Source organism: Adiantum capillus-veneris, chromosome 16 (assembly GCF_014529385.1).
Source record: "Adiantum capillus-veneris isolate H3 chromosome 16, ASM1452938v2, whole genome shotgun sequence".
NCBI classification, from domain to species: Eukaryota; Viridiplantae; Streptophyta; class Polypodiopsida; order Polypodiales; family Pteridaceae; genus Adiantum; species Adiantum capillus-veneris.
In genome coordinates this window covers 44,438,199-44,444,198 of record NC_140946.1, presented here as the reverse complement: position 1 = coordinate 44,444,198, position 6,000 = coordinate 44,438,199, and positions in this window count along the sequence as shown.

The window sequence follows — 6,000 nt, the reverse complement described above, 5'->3', positions numbered from 1 at the left end:
CACAAGGAGATGAAGAAGAAGATGGAGATGGAGCAAGAGCACTCTTCAATTGCACAAATGAGAGAATGAGTGATTTTTAGGTTTAGGTGACTTTTATATGAGCTCGTCCATCCACACTTGGGAAGCCATCCTTAGCCAACTAACCCTTGAATGTTCCAATTAGAGTGCACCTCTCATCGGCGATCACTTTTACCCTTTTTCTATTGGATCGACAAGCCCGGCCCATGACTACTAGAAGTGGACACCGGTGGTTAACATGCCCCCCTTCCTGATGTAGATTCCACTCTCTGAATATAACAATGTAGCATCGGGATCCATGATAGGAGTACCTATAGCAGAAGAAAAACAACATTGTGAAAGCTCAAAGGCAGCATGTGCAGGCATGCAATAAGTGAGATGCATATATGATATTCTAGGAAATGCAAAAAATATTCATGAATTGTAACATTGTCAACTAGAACAAGCATAGTACCTGAATGAAATGCAATTGAGGTAAGGTCTATTAGGTTGACTCTAAGAGAAGTACACAAGAGCTAGGGCTAAAGTAAGTACTAGATTGACCAACGTTAATTAAGAAATATCGACTAAAAAGTAGTTAACCCTAGGAATGTTCGTAGGGGTCTAAAGACTAGTGATCTTGTCACTTATACCACTTAAGTGTGATCAACATAAAATACGAGGAAGTTTGTGCTATTTTCTTTCTCTTTTGTCTTTTTCTTTTCCTTTTTTGTTGTTGTCATAGTTGCTACAAGTAGCTCGGGGACTCGAGGTATCAAATACCAGCAGCTGGGAGACTCGAGGCTCAAATACCAGCTTGAGCATAAACTAACCAGGAGACTTGAGGTCTCAAATAACAGCTTAACACATAGACTTCCACAACACAAGTCACACTTAGGTGGAGTAAGCTAGAGAGAACTATACACTCTTAGCCTAAAACATTACTAAAGTCACTACAATTAATAGACTATTTAGGAATTAAAGTCAGCAATCAAGTGGCCTAGTTTAGCCTAAGTTCCTGATACCTACTTAAAGTCAAATAATAGACCAAAATCAAAGCAATGAACAAGGTACTAAAAGTTTGAAAAAATTATAGCATCTAAAGTGGCAATGTCCCAACTTCATAAATTTTATGCATTGTTAGAAACTCAAATGACAAGATGCAAACACATAGTTGTGGAAAGCATAGATAAAAGAAAGTAGTACACCTGATATAATGGAGAGCTTTATCCTTCGAAGGCATCCTTATGTAATCACAAACTGCACAATAGTCACCACCAAACATCCACCTTCCAGAGGCACATCAGTAGGAAAAAAGAACTTTGCTAATCACTAAACTCTAAAACAGAAACACTCCTATCGTACTAATCCTACCTACCCTCCATCACTCAAGTGATGAGGATCAAAGTAAGTGGAGGTTGGAGAGCTTGGTCGGTAGCTTTAAGGCTAAACCGCCATCCTCATCCTCAAGGTAGGTGTAATCCTTTTCAGTAAGGCCGTGTGTCTTGTCTGTCCAATCACCATTATCGTCCTTGTCCTCTTCCGTGCAGAATAGTATTAGGAATATCACGATGCCTGCATACTCAATCTCGGCAAAAGGGTAAACTTGGGCAATTGGGCAAACTTCCTCGATATAATAGGGATCCGTCATAGTCAAGAGGCGGACCAGCCACTCTAACTCCTCAACATTTCTCTTACAAGTGAGTCTTTCAACCGAATCCCATTCAGAGGAATTATGAGGATAACATACATGCATTACTTAGGATAGGTAAAAAGAATATTCGTAAGAATCAGCCATATCTGTGAACACAAATAGAGGATGGTTAGGTGTTTGATGACATAGGTTTCTGTTTCAGTGTACCTAATGTGACATGTGTAGGTCTGGCTCAACAATTTTCACTAGTATTGTGCATACTCGTTTGCTAATTGCTCTTGCTCTTTACTTTTTTTTTATTTTTTTTTAACTAGGGTGGTTAGTTACTATATATCCAAATATATACAATCCCTAAAATTGGAAAGCTCAAGGGTCAGGGGAAGAAGGGTAAGAGGGAAACAATTCACTAGGCTGACGTGAATGAAAGACTCCCCCCTTCCTTGGGTAGATCATATTTTAAAAGGATGTCATCACCTTTTGGAACCAGATAATCCAATTGGTAATAGGTGAGGATTTTAGCCAATAGTTCTCTATTACCTTGTGTGCCTCATCGAGTTGCAAGGGTGGTAAGGCACTCTCCCATGAAGGAACTTGAAGTAGTGCATCAGGTAATAATTGAACAATGGGAGGTGTCGAATATTTTGTAGCCTCATGGAGACTGCCTACGGTAGGTGGAGATTGTGTAGAAGCTTTTACCTCTATGGATGCATTACATGAGGAGCTAGAAGCTTCATGGAACTCCCTCTTTCCTTAGCTAAGCCAAATAGGTTGGTTTTTTCTTGGAACCCAAACTAGCTCTGGATCAGGTGGTAGCATTCTCTGATCTTTCCCTTCCCGCGGTCTTCCATCGGCTTTGGCATCACAAAGTTTGACTCACATAGTTTTGTAGTGGATAGGGAAGGACACGATTTACGTTTAGGTACCCAAATTCGATCATTTCCATCATAGTAGCCTTGGGCTTCTAATAGTTGTTTGGGAATCCAACATGATTTGGTTTTCACCTTCTTAACCTGAGTGGATTCCTTCCTCAGAGGTTTCCTTTGTGAATTATCTTGAAGCATAGGGGGGTCCGATAACGATACCTTGGGGACCCATTGATATATACCCTTGGTCAGATCACGTGGAGCCTTTGATGTAGCATTGTCTGTCATAGCCATGGAAGTTGAAGCTTTAGGGGGTTGCGGTAGTGGCAAGGATGTTGTGACTTTTTGGATTGGCAATATTTTTTGTTTTTTTTGTTATGAAGAGGTGAGATTTCAAGTGTTATTACTTGAGCCATAGGGCCATGAGTTGGTTTCTGCATCGTGATACTCCCGGTCTCCCAATCAATATTACATTTGACTGCAAACATCCATTTGCACCCAAGGTTTATATTACCCTCCATAGTACCAACATGCATGACCAAAAAGCTTTGAACCACGGTTCCATTGTCATAAATAACAGGAGTGTGTAGGATTCCAAAAACAATGGTCTTCTTCTTAGTGACACTTTTGACTTGGATGGTGCTTGTGGATAGGGGTGGTTTTCCTAGCTGACATCAAACTCCATAGGATAACAAATTATGTTGAGCTCCTGTATCCAATAATGCGTTAAATAGTACTCTCCCATAGAGGCTATTTAGTTCAATTGGATATCGTAGAGGTGGCTCAGATTCCAATGAATCATCATCAGTGTCTTCAAAAAATGCTTCCCTGATTCCGAGATTAGCCTCTCGTTGGTGTCTAAGACGTTGTTGTCGTTCTCGAGCCTCAACTCTTGCTTGGATCTTTTTAAGCTCTATCTGTTCTTTGGCTGATTTCTTTTGATGGACGTCATCAACTCCATTGCTTCTATCGATAGGTTTTCTTTGAGCCTTTGTATACACAACCTTACATTGCTCTGTGGTGTAGGATTTGAAATGTTTAGGTGCACGGGGTAACATGTGGGGTCCTGTTGTTCTGTGGACTTTGATTTCACTTCCGATTCCTATTGTTGTTGAGTTAACTCTCAATTTTGTCGTCTCCTTACGGTACGGCTCAACTTTGGCTTCTCTGTAGCCTCTAGTTGTGTGATGTCAATGGGTTGTAGACTACACCACATAACACTTTGAAGATATTTACCCCAGTTATCTACCAACTTCCGATGAGCATCACATGCCCCTATATAATTAAGCCATTCTACGGCATATTTCTTTTCATTTATTCTATCTCTTACTCTTCTTGTCTAATTTTTGATTTATCGATCTCTAGTGAAGAGTCACTAGATGAATCGCTACTTGTGTCCTTTGCTCCCTCGGATAGATTGTCATCTAGGGTACCACTGGGCCCTGAATGGTTTGTCCCCACATTTGCAATAAGATTTAACTCAGATTCTTTGTTCTCATAGTCAATTTCAATTGATGATTCTGACCCTAAATCATGTGGGCTATAGTCTTGTGAGAAGCTACTTGTTCCAATGTCAGTCCAACCTTCATCTTGTAGGTCATCAGAAGCTATATGAATTGCTTCTAGCATATTTAAGGGTACGAGTGGTGGCATTTCATCCCCCTCAAGTGTTACCCAGGTCGTCCCTGTTTTCCCAAGGATTTATGGTTGCTGCTAAGTGGACCCAATCCACATTTTCCAACTTAGTCATCCCAGGAGTACATCCATATAAGGAGAATCTTCCCGAACATCAGTTTCCACTTTACATGTGTAACAATATTGCAGTGGGTCCGAGTGAACTGTGGCGTTAGATCTATGATCAATTATAAACCTGTTTCCTAGAGGATGTGCTCGACCAATCACAAGATCCACTCGAATGACAGAATCTTGGAACTGCAAGTAGACATGGTTTTTAGACCAGTCATGCACCATTTTTTCTTTCCTCATGAAAGGATGTCCTAAGATCATCTCAAATGCCATAGTGTGCTCGGAGAAATCCATAACAATGAATGCATTTCTTATTTTATGTCCAAAGACCTTGATCTTGAGATCTTCTAGCATCCCAATAGGTTTAACAATAGACCCATTGGCCATCTTTACTACTATGGTTGTGATCCCAAGGTGAGGTCTTCCCATAGTTTCCCGATAATTTTTAGTCACAATGCTAACCCCAGCGCCACCATCAAGGATTACCTTCACAGTTAATCCCTTGGTAGTGATTGGTATGGTTGCATTGGATTCATCGCCCTCAAAGTATTTTCCCAACTTGTTAACAAGTATTTCTACAACAAGGTTCTCATCTAGGTTGGGTTGTGGATCTAAGTGTTTCTCCTCTATTGGCATCTCCCTAGCTCCATCCATCTGTGCAAATTTTGGTAGCCCGACCTTCAGTTCTCCATTGAGGAAAGCTCAAAGAGTTAAGAATAGATTGGGGTCTCCATATAGGCTGGACATGATGGTGGTTCTGACTTCTGAAGCCATGAAATCCATCAATTTGGCAATATTTAACGGTACCTTTTGGGCTTCAGTCCCTTGACGTGGGGAAGATGGGATCTCCATTTCTTTGATAGGGTCAGATACTCTCACTATAATTTCCAATAAGAAGTGAGTATGCCCACTTTCCCATGACTTTAAGTCACTTTCGTCTTGGATGACGCTAGGTATGGCTAGGGGTCTATGGACTTTGTGAGGTTGTTGTTGCGTAGAGAACAATGTGTCTATAGTCTGGATCTGTCTAGGTACTGGTTCTAGATCCCTTTGGGTATCTGCTACCAAACTCCGTAATTGCTTGACTCGCTCAATCTCCTCCGTAGGGTTTGGGTAGTAGGGTTTGGGTAGTTTCCTATCTTCTTCTTGGGTCCTAGCCATTGTGGCTCATGACGATCTTTCTTGTTGGTTTCTTTCCTAGTGGTTGTCTTGGTCTCTATGTTTCACCTGAATTAGAATCCTCTTTAGCATCGTTCATATATATTGGGTTGTCACCAATCCCTATGTTTGTCTTTGAATTGGGGTCTGACTTCGTTGCTTTTTGTGATATCTTCCTTCGTGTTTTCTTCTCTTTTTGAGATTGGGCAATTGATGTCGTGTCTCTTTCTTCAAGAATATAATTTTGTCTTTGGAGCATCAATCATGTGAGTACGTTTACTGGTACCACGGGTATACTTTGTGATGGCTCCTCGGTAACCTCAATCAAGTTTAATGGCGTGATCTTCAGTGCATTTAGATTATTCGGACATTGGGCAATCAAATGATCTACGCCACATTGATTACAAATGAGTATCAACATTGTAGACGTGCTAGCTTGATTGGTTTGCATTAGTGTGGTGTTCTTTTGTAGCCTAATAGAACACTCGGCCACACGATGTGGAACTCCACAATCATAGCATTGAAGAGGTGGTCTCTTGACAATGTAATTGATATTTTGGACTCTTGCAGCAAGAGCAGCTA